Source organism: Hordeum vulgare, chromosome 6H (genome assembly GCF_904849725.1).
Source record: "Hordeum vulgare subsp. vulgare chromosome 6H, MorexV3_pseudomolecules_assembly, whole genome shotgun sequence".
Lineage (NCBI taxonomy): Eukaryota > Viridiplantae > Streptophyta > Magnoliopsida > Poales > Poaceae > Hordeum > Hordeum vulgare.
Genome location: NC_058523.1, coordinates 277,268,150 through 277,281,960, shown reverse-complemented (window position 1 = coordinate 277,281,960; position 13,811 = coordinate 277,268,150). Strand labels below are relative to the sequence as shown.

The 13,811-nt window shown below is 49.6% G+C and overlaps 1 long non-coding RNA gene across 1 annotated transcript; it reads left to right on the top strand.

Annotated features, from left to right (window-relative positions):
• The first annotated feature begins 12,495 nt into the window (after positions 1-12,495).
• LOC123405134 lies at positions 12,496-13,161 on the top strand. The gene is made up of 3 exons (XR_006611946.1): positions 12,496-12,538; positions 12,887-12,961; positions 13,059-13,161. It is a non-coding gene; the product is annotated as an uncharacterized LOC123405134 (long non-coding RNA).
• Positions 13,162-13,811: the final 650 nt, after the last annotated feature.

Here is a 13,811-nt window from a genome sequence, read left to right as displayed (position 1 = left end):
CTGTAGGATAGAGAGCCCCCCGCTCACTCCCTATAAAAGCAAGAGGGGTGCGGGAGATGATTCTCATCCATCCTTCTCGTCTCCTCCAACCTAGGGTTGCTTGGTTTTCTCTTCTTTTCTGGTTCTTTGAGGTTGCTTCGGTTCTTGGCCATGGTGGGGAAGCGTGGGCATCCCCCATCTTACGGGAGGGTAGCAAGAGTTTCCCATTTGGATCATGCAGCCGCTTCATCGCAGTCCCAACGGTGAAGGCAGTGGTGGTTCTTCGGATATCGCGGCTGGGTCTCCCGTCCATGGCACCATGTTCGACATACATTGGCCGGAGATTTTCCCCTGCGAGTTCTTCTCGAAGGTAGGGTGGATTCCCCGCCTTCGGCCAATAGGGACGACCATGCTCTCTATGAAAGATCCAGAGAGCATGCCATCCTCTCTCGGCCGCGGCGTTGGATCCAACAGTGGTGGAGGCATCTGAACACGAGCTGGAGATGATGGAGGTCATGATGGAGATGACCTGTGGTGCTCCGGGGATGGTGGAGGTGATGCCGGACCATCGTGATTGCCGGCAGCACGAGCATCAACAGCTGGCCCCGGTAGTACCATCATTCGTACCCAGCCACTTCTCCCCTACTGGTTCGTATGCTCCTCCGAACATAGGGGCTTCTTGGTCCTGGTGGGGAGGCGTCCCTGTGGTCTTGGCGGGGAGGCGCCGAATCCCAGCCGGGCGCGCCCTTCGTCTGCCTTCCTTCCATCATCCAATCTCTAAAGAAAGGGGGATAAGCAAGGTGTTATGAGCCGCTCATCTTTTTATAAAGCAAAAGGTTATAGGCCTTTGCTAAGTTTTTACTAGTGGAATTGTAATCTATTTTATCCATTCTGTATTGAAGAAATGAATAAAATGATCGTTGTCTATTATCCTCGAGTAGTATCCCTACACCCTTCTCTTCGTGATGTGTTGTATGTTTCCGCCGCATGTGATTCCTTGCCAGGTAGGCGCATGGCGCAACTGTCGAAGGGGGGGGGGGCAAGCCCCCTGGTGATAGAGGATCATTGTCCGCCGGCAAGGCCCCTTATCGGCATTGGCGCGATCTTCCCCCTCCTTCGAGGCTAGTGAGTGACGAGAGTTGAAACGACGACCTATCCCGAGAGGGTCCCTATCATGTAGAGAGTCCCATCGCACACAACTGAAAAATGAGTGGCAATGGTTTTCTCAAAGTAAAGGATGGAACCACATTTGGGAGAAGGTAGTTTAATCTTATCTCATTAGGGGAAACCCCCTTTGAAGGTGCGATGGTTCTTTGTCCTCGTCTTTGTGCTGTCTTCCGTTCACCTAGAGGCAAAACATACAGAGCAAAGGAGGGGCTCCATCCTCTTAGGAAGAAGGGAGACCTGTAACAAGGACCACAAGTCCATCAAGCACTCTTAATAACTAGTAAGCTAGGGCATTAGTGACATCATAACACAAGTAAATGCGCAATGCATGATGCATATGCAAATGATGACATGATGCAATGCCTAGCTTTGTTTATGCACACGGTCTGCGCCTGGGTTTGTACAAATGGTTACATGCAACTTTAGTAAGGCTTGTACAAAAGGTGGTTGCCAGGGACTGGTCCCGGCAATGGTGCCTTACGGGTAGAACTTACGAAGATGCTCAGTATTCCATGAGTTAAGCACCTTGGTTCCATATTCGGTCTCTATATGGACTGCGCAAATACTGGTGACATGTACTACCCTGTAAGGGCCTTCCCACTTCAGCGTCAACTTGTTGGAACCCTTGGTGGACTGAGCACGCCTAAGGACAAGGTCGCCTTCCTCGAAGCTCCGGGCGTGGATCCCACAGCTATGGTAGTGGCGCAGGGCCTGCTGGTAGCGTGCAACACGGGTAGCAGCCCAGAGACGATCTTCCTCGAGGAGCGTGGCATCGTCATGCCATAGCTGCGGTTGCTCCAATTCATCGTATGCAAGCACTCGAGGTGACCCATACATGAGTTCCATTGGGATAACTGCTTCTGCCCCATATACTAGGGAGAAAGGTGTGTGGACGGTGGCTCGATTTGGTGTCTTTCTGAGGGACCAAAGAACCACCGACAGCTCATCAATCCAGCGCTTGCCGCATCTCTGCAGTCTATAGAAAGTTCTCGTTTCAAGCCATCGTAGCACTTCAACATTCATCCTCTCGACTTCCCATTGCTCCTTGGGTGTGCAACAAAGGCGAAGAAGACCTTGCTTCCAAGGCTTTGGAGGTACTGCATGAATGCTTGACTCGTGAACTGGATAACGTGTTAGTGATTACCCTGTTAGGTACTCCAAAGCGGCACACCAATCCCTTTGTGAACTTGATAGCTGACTGCACGATCACCTTTCTCACATGCTCTAACTCAGGCCATTTCATGAACTTGTCGATTGCTATGTACAAGAACTCGAAACCCCCGACAGCACGGGGGAAGGGACCCAAGATGTCGAGCCCCTAGACCAAGAATGGACAGGATAGAAGGATCGGCTCGAGGGCTTGCTCTAGCTGATGGATTCTCTTGGCATGGAACTGACATGCTTCACAGTTGGTGACCAGTTCAATCGCATCTTGGAGGGTTGTGGGCCAATAGAAACCCTGGAGGAAAGCTTTCCTAGCAAGGGCCCTTGATCCTATGTGCCACCCACACATGCCTCCATGAATCTCCGCCAACAGCCTTAGTCCTTCTTCCCAGAAGACGCAACTCAATTTCGCACTTTTGGGTCTTCTTCTATACAGAGTTTCGTCGACAAACTGGTCCATACTAGACCGGTAGGCTACTCTTTCGGCCTCTTCTTGTTCTTCGGGAAGTTGTCCTGTATGAAGGAATTGGACGATTTGTTGTGCACAAGCCGGATCCTACGGATCGACGACAAGGACTGAATCCATTTCCGCATTCGTGGGAGCGCTTGCCTCTACTACGAGAACCTGGGGTTCCGCGGGAGGGAGCAACTCACCAGAAAAAATGGAAGAGCCTCCGTGAGCTTCTCTACCGGGGACTTCCAGAAGCTCTGCCAAGAAATGCTTGCCGGAGTTCAATTTTCTTCTCTTCTTGGTCATCATCAAGGGGGACATAGAGGGTTGAGTGAGGTGAAGGATGAAGACTCATTGTCCCACAGGAAGCTTTTGCCCGACACACTTTGACAGGTGATCGGCGATGCTGTTTTCAACATGCAGCACATGTTTTGTCTGTAGCCCTTCAAAGTTTTACTCCAACTTCCTCACTTCATCTATGTATGCCTCCATCAGCGAGCTCTGGTAATCCTAATTGACATGCTTCACCACATGCTGGGAGTCCCCTCTGATCAACTTCATGATCCCCAACTCCACCACAATTATGAGTCCCGCAAGGAGCCCTTCATACTCAGCGGTGTTGTTGGTAGCTTCTTCCCAGGGAAAGTGCATTTTGCCCACGTATTTGAGGTGCTCTCCGGTGGGGGAGATGAGGAGCACACCTGCCCCGGCACCCTGGAGTGATATGGCACCATCAAAATACATGACCCATTCCTTGGGTGTTTCCCTATCGGGGAGAGTGGTTTCCTGTACTTCTTCATCGGGTGTGGTCGTGCATTTGGTAATGAACTCCACTAATGCTCTACTCTGGATGGTGGAAGTGCTTTCGTACTTCAGCCCAAAACTTGACAGCTCCAATGCCCACTAGACTATCCTATCTGTAGCTCTGGGTTCCTCAACATGCATTATAGTGGGAAACAGGTGACAACCGTGGTCTCATCGGCTTGGAAGTAGTGGCGGACCTTCCTCGAGTCCATGATGAGGCAAAAGATTAGCTTTTGCACTCCAGAATACATTCATCTAGCCCCATGTCACAGGGAGCGACAAAGTACACTCACCATTGCACCACCTTCTTCTTTGCCAATTCCTTGGAGGATTCATTGCTAGCCTACGGGGTTTCTTCTGAGCCTATGTTGGGCGTTGCCGCGGATATTTTTGCTTCATCTCCGGTAGCATCTGCGACGGCGGCTGCATCCTCATCTATCTCCCACTGCGCCGCCAAGGCCGTGCAAACCACTTGAATCCTCATCTATCTCCCGCTGCATCCTCATCTATCTCCCGCTGCGATAGGTATAGCAACAACGACTCTTGTGGTTTGGATGCGACCAAAGAGGGAGCGCAAGAAAGGTATGTTTTCAGATCTTGCAACGCCGCGTCTATTCCTGGGGTCCAGTTCATCGGCCCAGCCTTCTTTAGGATTTGGAGATGAATCTATTCAACGCGGCAACGCATTCGGTCAGGCGTCTCACGTCCATAACTGTCTTGGGGGCTTGTATCTACTCGATAGCTTTGATCTTATCGGGGTTGGCTTCAATCCCTTGCTAAGAGACAAAGAACCCAAGTAGCTTGCCGGGCGGGACAACAAACACACACTTCTCAGGGTTTAGCTTCAAGTTGACCTTGCGCAGGTTTGGAAAGGTCTCTTCTAGGTCTTGCACAAGGGTAGCTTCATCCCTGGTCTTGATCACTATGTCATCCATGTATGCTTCCACATTTCTATGCAGCTCGGGTCCAAATCCAATTTGCACGGCTCTGGCAAAGGTAGAACCAGCGCTCTTTCACCCGAAGGGCATTCGTACGAAATTGTACGTGTCAAATGGGGTTATGAACAAGGTCTTCTCCTCATCCTCTTTGTCCATGAAAATCTGGTGATATCCGGAGTACGCGTCCATGAAGGAAAGTCGGTCACACCCGGAAGTGGCGCCAACTATGTGATCAATGTGCGGCAGGAGAAATGGGTCCTTCGTGAATACTTTGTTTAGGTCTATGAAATCGATACAAAGCCTCCATTTCCCATCCGCCTTGTGTACCACTACTAGGTTAGCTAACCAAGTTGGATGCAGTACTCCTCGGACCAAACCTACCGCTTCCAGCTTCTTGATTTCCTCAGCGATAAACTATTGCCTCTATAGGGCCTGCTTTCTAACCTTTTTCTTGACAGGTCTGGCGTGAGGGTAGATATCAAGGTGGTGCTCAATTATTTCTCTGGGAACACCGGGGATGTCAGAAGGTTGCCAGGCATACACATCGACATTCGCCCGTAGAAAGGCAACAAACACTCTTTCCTATTTGTCACTAAGAGTGGCGCTGATGTTGAATGTACCAACAGATCCATCCTCCCTTGCTGGAATGATCTTCGTCGCAAGGTAGGAGACCTTGGACTTCGTGCCAGCGGAGCTCTCCGGAAGGTCATCGATGGGTCCATCACACTCCATGGAGGCGCGCTTCCCGGAGTCCACGCCAGTGCTTCCGTTGGACTTCTTCTTCTTCCTCTGGTTTTTGGCAAGACCAGATTCTCGTGCGGTTTCAGCTTCCACCGCAGCTCGGATATTTGATCTATGCAAATGACGGCACCCTTCTTGTCAGACGGGATGGAGATGACTCCCATGGGGTCTGGCATCTTCAGAACATTGGAAGCATAGTGGGATGTTGCAATGAATTTTGCCATGGCCGGGCATCCAAGGATTCCATTGTATGGAAGGGAGAGCTCGACCATATCGAATACGAACTTTTCAATGTGGTAGTTGAGCTCTTCCCCGAATGTAACCGGCAAAGTTATCTTTCCCTTTCGCTGCCACTGCCGTGGTTGGTCCCTTGGAATGGACCCCTCGGCTTGAGCTCGCAGTTGGAGATCTGCAGCCTCTTGACCACCTCGGGAGAAATTAGATTCATCCTTGCCCCACCATCAACTAACATCTTATTGACCTTGAGGTTGCAGACTGTCGGGGAAATCAACAATGGAAAACACCCGACCACAGTAACGCGGTCCGGGTGATCCTCTATGTCAGAGATGATAGGTGTGCGATACCACTTGAGTGGTCTTTGAGACTCTGGCGCTGGCTCCATGGGGTTAACCTTGCGCACCCATTGTTTGAGCTAGCAGCGAGAGGAGTGCAAGGACGCACCCCCGTCAACACACATGTCATTGGTTGCCTTCTAGAACCTCGTGTCGCTGGAATCCTCTCCATCGTCTTTGTCGTCACTTGCATCGTCATCTTCTTTCCTCTCGCGGCCTGTGGAAGGCTTTTCCTTCTACTGTAGGGCATTGCCACGGCGGCCTGCTCTGTCACCGGGGCCCTTCCCGGCAGCATTATCTTGGCCCTTCTCCTTGTCGCGCTTCTCTTATTTAGCCTTCTGCTTCTCAACAACCTGTTCGACTTGGCGGAATTCATGGAGATCGTGGCTCTAGGTGCGATGGATCTTGAAGTATGGCCCGTCAGACTTTTCGGGCCTCTCTACGGCGGCGGCCTCTTGGCAATCAGCGCACGAAGCATCTCCCTTGCTGGGGGTCAAGCTTTCGACTTCTTGCCTGCGCTGAGGCTGCCGGAGCCTTTGACGACCAACACTGCTTTCCCCTTGCTCTTCTTATTGCGCTTCTGGTTCCTCCCCTTCTGGTTCCTCATGGGAGTCGACTTCGATGCCCACTTCCTCTTCGGGGAGTAAATTCCTTCTTCCGTGCGAGCACACTTCTCCGCCAACGTATACAGATTGTTGACGGTCTTCGGGAGGTTAATGTTCATCTTGGCCCACATTCTCCTATTGCGCACGTTCGAGTGGAACGCGACAATCACAACTATGGGATGTATATCCGGAATGTTGAGGTTTACTATGCTGAATCTCTAGATGTATTTTTGCAGGGTTTCACCCTCCTTTTGTGGGAGGAACTACAATAAGCTCGGTTATACTGGCTCCTGCTGGCCACCCATGAAGGTGACAACGAACTTGTTGCATAGGTCAGCCTATGATGCAATGGAATTCTCTAGCAGGTGCATGAACCATGATCTCACATTAGGCCTGAGCGCCATGGGGAAATAGTTGGCGAGCACCTTGTCGTCTCTTCCTCCGGTGGCTTGGACGACAATCGTGTAGATTCCCAAGAACTCCGCAGGGTTGAGCTTCCCATCATATTTTTCCGTCAACTCGGGCTTGAAATCCCAGCTGAACGTCCAGCGGACCTGCTGTAGCTCGTGAGTGAAGGCGGGACACCCGACCTCGTAAGGTAGGTTTCTGGGAGCACTGGGCGCGGGGTTGCCGGCGTCGCGTTTGTCGAATTGATGGTATGCTTCCCGGCATTGTTCGATGGTGGTGCGCGCGTCCTGTTCCGCCGGGCTTCCAGAATGTGTCGCTGGTCGCGTGGGCTGGTCGAGGCCATAGATGCCTCATAGGGCCCGTCAGTGCGCGGAGCTTGTCGGCGTGGCCTCCCCACCAATGACGGCCTATTTAGGTCGCCATTGCCGTCCGTGGACGACGGGACGACCCTGGCTGCCGTGGATTTTTTTCGGCTTTGGCGAAGCCGATCAAACTTGTGAAGGCAGCTCTCCACTAGTCCGTCTTGTCAGCCACTGGTGCGAAGTTTAACAACAGCTAAGCCCGCATCATTGCCTCCGTGGCCGTGTCCGGCATGGGCAAAGAGGCGAAACGTGACGTGGCTCTCCTCTTGGTGGAACCAGGAGGAGTCTCGTCGCATCCTTGTCACCGTGCGCCAATCGCCGTGGTCGCCTGCCGTGGGGGAGGCTAGGCGTGCAGATCTATGGCTCGGCTCAGCACTCCATCTTGCTCCGAACAAGGTGCGCGGCTAGCAGCCGCGCCCTTGGCTGACACAACTGGTGGACCATGGTTTCCCTAGGACTAGGCGCCGTTGTTGCGAGCATGGTCACTGATGCGGGGGATGCGTGGGGCCTCGGTCCTCCTCTCGTCCATGGCACCATGGGCAAGCTCGCTATGTCGTCACTGTTGATCGCCATCAGCGCCCCTCGTTCGGGCTTCGACCGCAGGGGACACGATGGTAGCACCTCCTATGCTGCCCGCGTCGCCCACGGTGCCCACGTCGCCCAATGCCACTGCGGTGCTAGCGGCGTCCGCGGCTGCAAGCATCGCGGCCTTCGAAGTCGAAGGGTGAGCGTCTGCGCTGGTCTTCTTCTTGGGAGCCATCGCAAAAATGAGAAGGTCACGATGAAGATCAGCATGCTGTTTCGTATCCTCAGGTTTGTGGGAACGAAGCTCCCAGACTGGTGCGCCAAAGATGTCGGTGCAGATGTGCACATGGTCACCCATGGGACCTTTGGGCCCCTTGTGGTTCGACGGGGAGGTCGTATCACACAAAGAGCAAAGACTACGGAATAGCACGGTGATGATACTCGGGGTTTTTTATCCAGGTTCGGGCCGCTGTGAAGCGTAAAACCCTACTCCTGCTTTGGTTGATTGATTGGGAAGATGAAGTTTGCATGGAGCTATACTCCGGCAAGGGTTGCCGGGGAGAGGTAGCACGTGTGTATGCTTACACTTGGCTCTAATCCCATCGGGACCTAATCTACCAAGTGTCGATTCTCTAAGCGCTCGAATGCTCAAAGATCTGAATCCTTTGCTAGGTTGCCTCGGGCCTCCTTTTATAGTTCAAGGGGCACCCACAGTGGCAACTGACATGATCAGATAGCTAACAGTGCTATCATACCTAACTCAGGCACTTAAGATAGAGCACCATAAATGCGGCCCTAGGTGGCGATCGAGCGGCGGTGCGTTTCCGTCAGGCGTGTGCCACATATGAGCTGGTCGTGGCTTGAGATCTTGACACGCTTCTGGACGGGTGTCAACAGGTTGCAACCTGTCTTCCGACGCGACGCCACGTAGCTAGCGAGAGCCACATAGCCATTGAGGAGGCGCCTTGAAACCTCATTGACAAGTGATTGGTGTAGTGATGAGGTGGAGCTGTGCAGGCTAGCTCACGCCTATCGGGGAGGCGCCTTGCCAAGTGTTGGTGAGGTTGATTTAGCCTTCGCCCCGGTAGGTGCCAGGGGTTCTTTGCTCATCTTGGGCTGTTGGAGTTGGCGGTTTTTCTTTAGATTGGGTATGCCCTCAACTCCCGTGCATAAGTTAGGGGCACTAGGTACCCCATTACCAGTGCACCGACACCTCCCTTCCCAAGGCACCTCCTAGATGCCTTCCTCTTTAGAGTTTCCTACCCCCTAGTCACATGGGCCCTTGATGGCTGGGCCAACAAGGCTTGGACGCCCCCTTACAGCCCATGCACGTCCTAGGGGCTGGATGGACCCTTCTGAACTCCTTCGGAACCCTCTGGAACTTTCTGGAACCTTCCAGAACCTTCCCGATAGAACACCGATATAACGTGAAACTTTTTCGGTAGCCCAAATATGACTTACGATATATAAATCTTTACCTCTGGACCCTAACGGAGCTTCTCTTAATGTCCGGGATCTCATCCGGGACTCCTAACAACATTCGGTCAGCAACACACATATCCCAATACTACTCTAGCATCACCAAACTCTAAGCGTGCGGACCCTGCAGGTTCGAGAATGTTGTAGACATGATCGGGACACCTCTCCGGTCAATAAAAAATAGATGGACATGGATGCCCATATTGGTTCCGACATATTCCACGAAGATGTTCATTGGTCGAACCATGACACCAAGGATTCCATCAATCCCGTATGCAGTTCCCTTTGGTCAGTGGTATGTTACTTGCCTGAGATTTGATCGTTGGTATGTCCATACATAGTTCAATCTCTTTACCGACAAGTCTCATTACTCATTCTGTAATACAAGATCCCGTGACTAACCCCTTAGCCACATTGCTTTTAACTTTATTGTGATGTTGCATTACCGAGTGGGCCCCGAGATACGCCTCCGTCATATGGTGTGACAAATCCAAGTCTTGATCCATGCCACCTCCACACACACCCTCAGAGATACCCGTAGAGCATCTTTATAGTCACCCAGTTACACTGTGACATTTGGTACACACAAGACATTCCTCCGGTGTCGGGGAGTTGCATGATCTCATGGTTATAGGAACAGATACATTGACATGGATAAAGCAGTAGCAATAAACTAATACGAGCAGATGTTATGCTTACGATTAGGTCTGGTCCATCACATCATTCTCCTAATGATGTGACCGCATTATCAAATGACAATTCATGTCTATGGTTAGGAAACCTTAACCATCTTTGATCTACGAGCTAGTCTAATAGTGGCTCACTAGGTACACAGTGTTGTCTATGTGTCCACACATGTATTTGAGTTCCAAATCAATACAATTATAGCATGGATATTAAACGATTATCACGAGCAAATAAATATGATAACAACTAATTTATTATTGCCTCTTGGGCATATTACCAACAGTCTCCCACTTGCACTAGAGTCAATAATCTAGTTCACATCAACATGTGATTGACAACCAATAAGTTCTGGGGTTTGATCATGTTTTGCTTGTGAGAAAGGTTTGAGTTAATGGGTTAGCATCATTCAGATCCGTGTGTACCTTACAGATCTCTATGTTGAATGTAGATGTTGCCACCATGATCCACTAGGAACAATTCCAAATGACTACTCCACTATACAAATTTAGTTTGCTACTCAGAGTTATCTAGATGGGTGTCAAAGCCTGCGTCGACATAACCCTTTACAACGAACTCTTTTGTCACCTCCATAATTGAGAAACATTTCCTTAGTCCTCTAGTTACTAAGGATAATTTTGACCGCCGGCCAGTGATCCAAAGCTGGATCACTGATGTACCCCTTGACAAACGCATGACAAGGCACACACCATGTGCGGTACACAACATGTCATACTACAGATCCTACGGCTAAGGCATAGGGGACGACATTCATCATTTCTCTTTCTTATGATGTGGTCGGGCTTTGAGTCTTACTCAAATTCAGACCTTACAATATAGGAAAGAACTCCTTGTTTGACTGATCCAGTTTGAACTCTTTCAAAATCTTGTCAAGGTATGTATTCATTGAAAGTTTATCAACCGTATGGATCTATATCTATAGATCTTGATGCCCAATGTTCAAGTAGCTTAATCCAGGTTTCCTTTGAAAAACTCCTTTCAAACAACCCTATATGCTTTCTAGAAATTCTACACCATTTCCGGTCAACATTATGTCAACTACATATACTTATTAGAAATTCTATAATGCTCCCACTCATTTACTTGTGAATACAAGTTTCTTCATGAACTCTGTATAAACCAAAAGCTTTTATCACTCATCAAAGGACTTATTCCAACTCCGAAATGCTTGCACGAGTCCATAAACGGATCAGTGGATCTCACACGTCTTTTCGCATCCTTAGGATCGACAAAACCTTTTGGTTGTATCACATACAACCTTTCCTCAAAGAAACCATTAATGAAACGATGTTTTGACATCTGTCTGCTAGATTTCATAATTGAAAAATGTAGCAACTGCTAACATAATTCCAACAAAATTTTGCATCGCTACTGGTGAGAAAGTCTCATCTTAGTCAACTCCTTGAACTTGTCGGAAACCTCTTGGAGACAAGTCGAGCTTTCTTAATGGTGGCATTTACCATCGTCGTTTGTCTTCCTTTTAAAGATCCATTAGTACTTAATAGCCTCACGACCATCAAGAAGTTCCTCCAAAGTCCACACTTTGTTTTCATACATGGATCCTACCTTGAATATCATGGCCTCCAGCAATTTTGTCAGAATCTGGGTCCACCATCGCTTCTCCGTAGCTCATAGGTTCATTGTTGTCCAACAACATGACCTCCAAGACAGGATTATCGTACCACTCTAGAGTAGTATGTGTCCTTGTCGTCCTACGAGGTTTGGTAGTAACATGATCCGAAGCTTCATGATCACCATAATTACACTACTAGGAAAAGGGCTATAGATGATATAGACACTAATGGCGCACTACACAAGTAGTGCGTCACTACTATATAGTAGTGGCGCACCATGTGCAGGCGTGCCATTAGTGTGATGGACACTAATGGCGCACCACACACTCGGTGCGCCACTACTATATTTTTTTGATTTTTATTTTTTTTGCAAAACTACTGCGCACCAGCAGCTGGTGCGCCATTAGTAACCTGGGTTACTAATGGCGCATCTGTTGGTAGTGCGCCACTACTATATTTTTTTTTTGCAAACTACTAATGGCGCACCACAGCTAGTGCGCCATTAGTAACCAATGTTACTAATGGCGCATCTGTTGGTGGTGCGCCACTAGTAGTTTTCCAAAAAAAAATCTCTGCTCCTATCGGGACCGTGAACCAGCACGAAGAGGGAGGTTAGGTTTCCCACCTTGCTGGTTCAGACGGCGGCGGCGGCCATGTCCTGCTCCTCGCCTTCCCGGAGGCGCAGGGCCACCTCAACCCCATGCTGCAGCTCGGCCGCCGCCTCGCATACCACGGCCTCCACCCTAGGCTCGTCACCACGGGCCACCTCGTCGCCACCGTCCCGCCCCCTTTGCCCCCCTTCTGCGTCGCCGCTATCTCCGACGGCTTCGACGATGGCGGCATGGCAGCCCTGCACGGTGGACGTCGTCTACGGGGAGGTCTACGCGGGCAGCGTCAGCCTGCCGGTCGTGGACGGGAGCGCGCTCCGGGGCGTGCTGAGCGTCGACCTGGGGCCAGAGGACGTGCCGTCGTTCGTGGCGGCGCCGGAGTCGTACTGTGTGTTCGATGGGTTGGAGGACGTCGACGACGTGTTCGTCAACTCGTTCCATGAGCTCGAGACCAAGGTGAGTCCCCTTGCGCGTGCACACCACCTGTTCGTTGTTTTGCCAACTTAGATAACGATATAGTTTGGCAGTTTTTGGTGCTTGCAAAGCTAGGCTTGCCGTAATATATGTTTGCAATACTAGCTCCTAGAGAACACTTGCACACCATATTATAGCGTTGGGAGTGGTTAGTGCAATGCAAATAGTAGATTGTTATGTGCTTTGACCTGTGTGTGCTAACATTGTTTAGATTATCAAAAGTGTTAGAATTGCGAGCTGTCGGGATGCATTTCTTGTTGGCATTGTGAGTGTTGAACACTGTAGAATTGTTAGTACTCCTCTCACCGCTTTTTAAATGCATATGTGCAGTCAGAAGTATTGGCTCCTGCTGTGAAAGGTACTTCAAATGTGCTAAAGGCTTGCTCGGCTATGAAGGTTCAGAAGGTTATTGTCTTGTCATCCATTGCTGCAGTTCATCATGTTCTCGGCCCATGTATTATTACTCCTTTGCTGATGTGCTGTATCCTAATTTCAAAATCAGATTTTTCTATTCGCTGTTGCAAAGGAGTCCTCGAAATTCCTGCCCATCTTGAAGGAAACAGCAAAATCATTGAAGGGAAAGGTACTTTGTTCTGTTGATCGGACCAGTGTTTCATGAAAATTTTCCTCTGTCATGTTCCACGTTTTATACTCAAATCCAAGCCATCACTTATTTCCTTTGTGGCTCGTGCGTTTTTGCTGAGGTGGAGTCTCACTAAGCAGTGATGTGGCCTGTGTCACAAATGCAGCTTTTATTTGTTTTTGTGGAGCGTGACAACGAGGAAGTTGGTGAACCTGTTGCCAATTACTTTGGAATTACTGGACAAGAGACCACGGTATTACCTCTTATTTATTTTTCATGTTTTCTATGTATCGATTTATTGCACAGAAACAACATGCAGCAACTTGGCTTTGGTTTTAATGTGTCTGCTCTTTCTATTTTGGACATTCTGATTCGGTTACTTTGCAGGTTCTTGCTTACACTGGGAATGAAGACGCTAAGAAGTTTTTCTTCAGTGCTGAAATATCACTGGACAACATTAAGGTAATTTCTGAAAACATTCTTGCAAATTTAGTACCAGATTAGAAGTAAAATGGTAAGAGCATGGTCAACAGTTGCAAGAGAATATATTACCTTAGCAATATATAAGCCGACGAACGTGCTTTTGCTTTTTGTTATTTGTTTTGTGTTGTTCTTTTTTATACCACTGTATATTTCTGCTTATACCGTGCTATATGTTGCTTCAGAAACTTG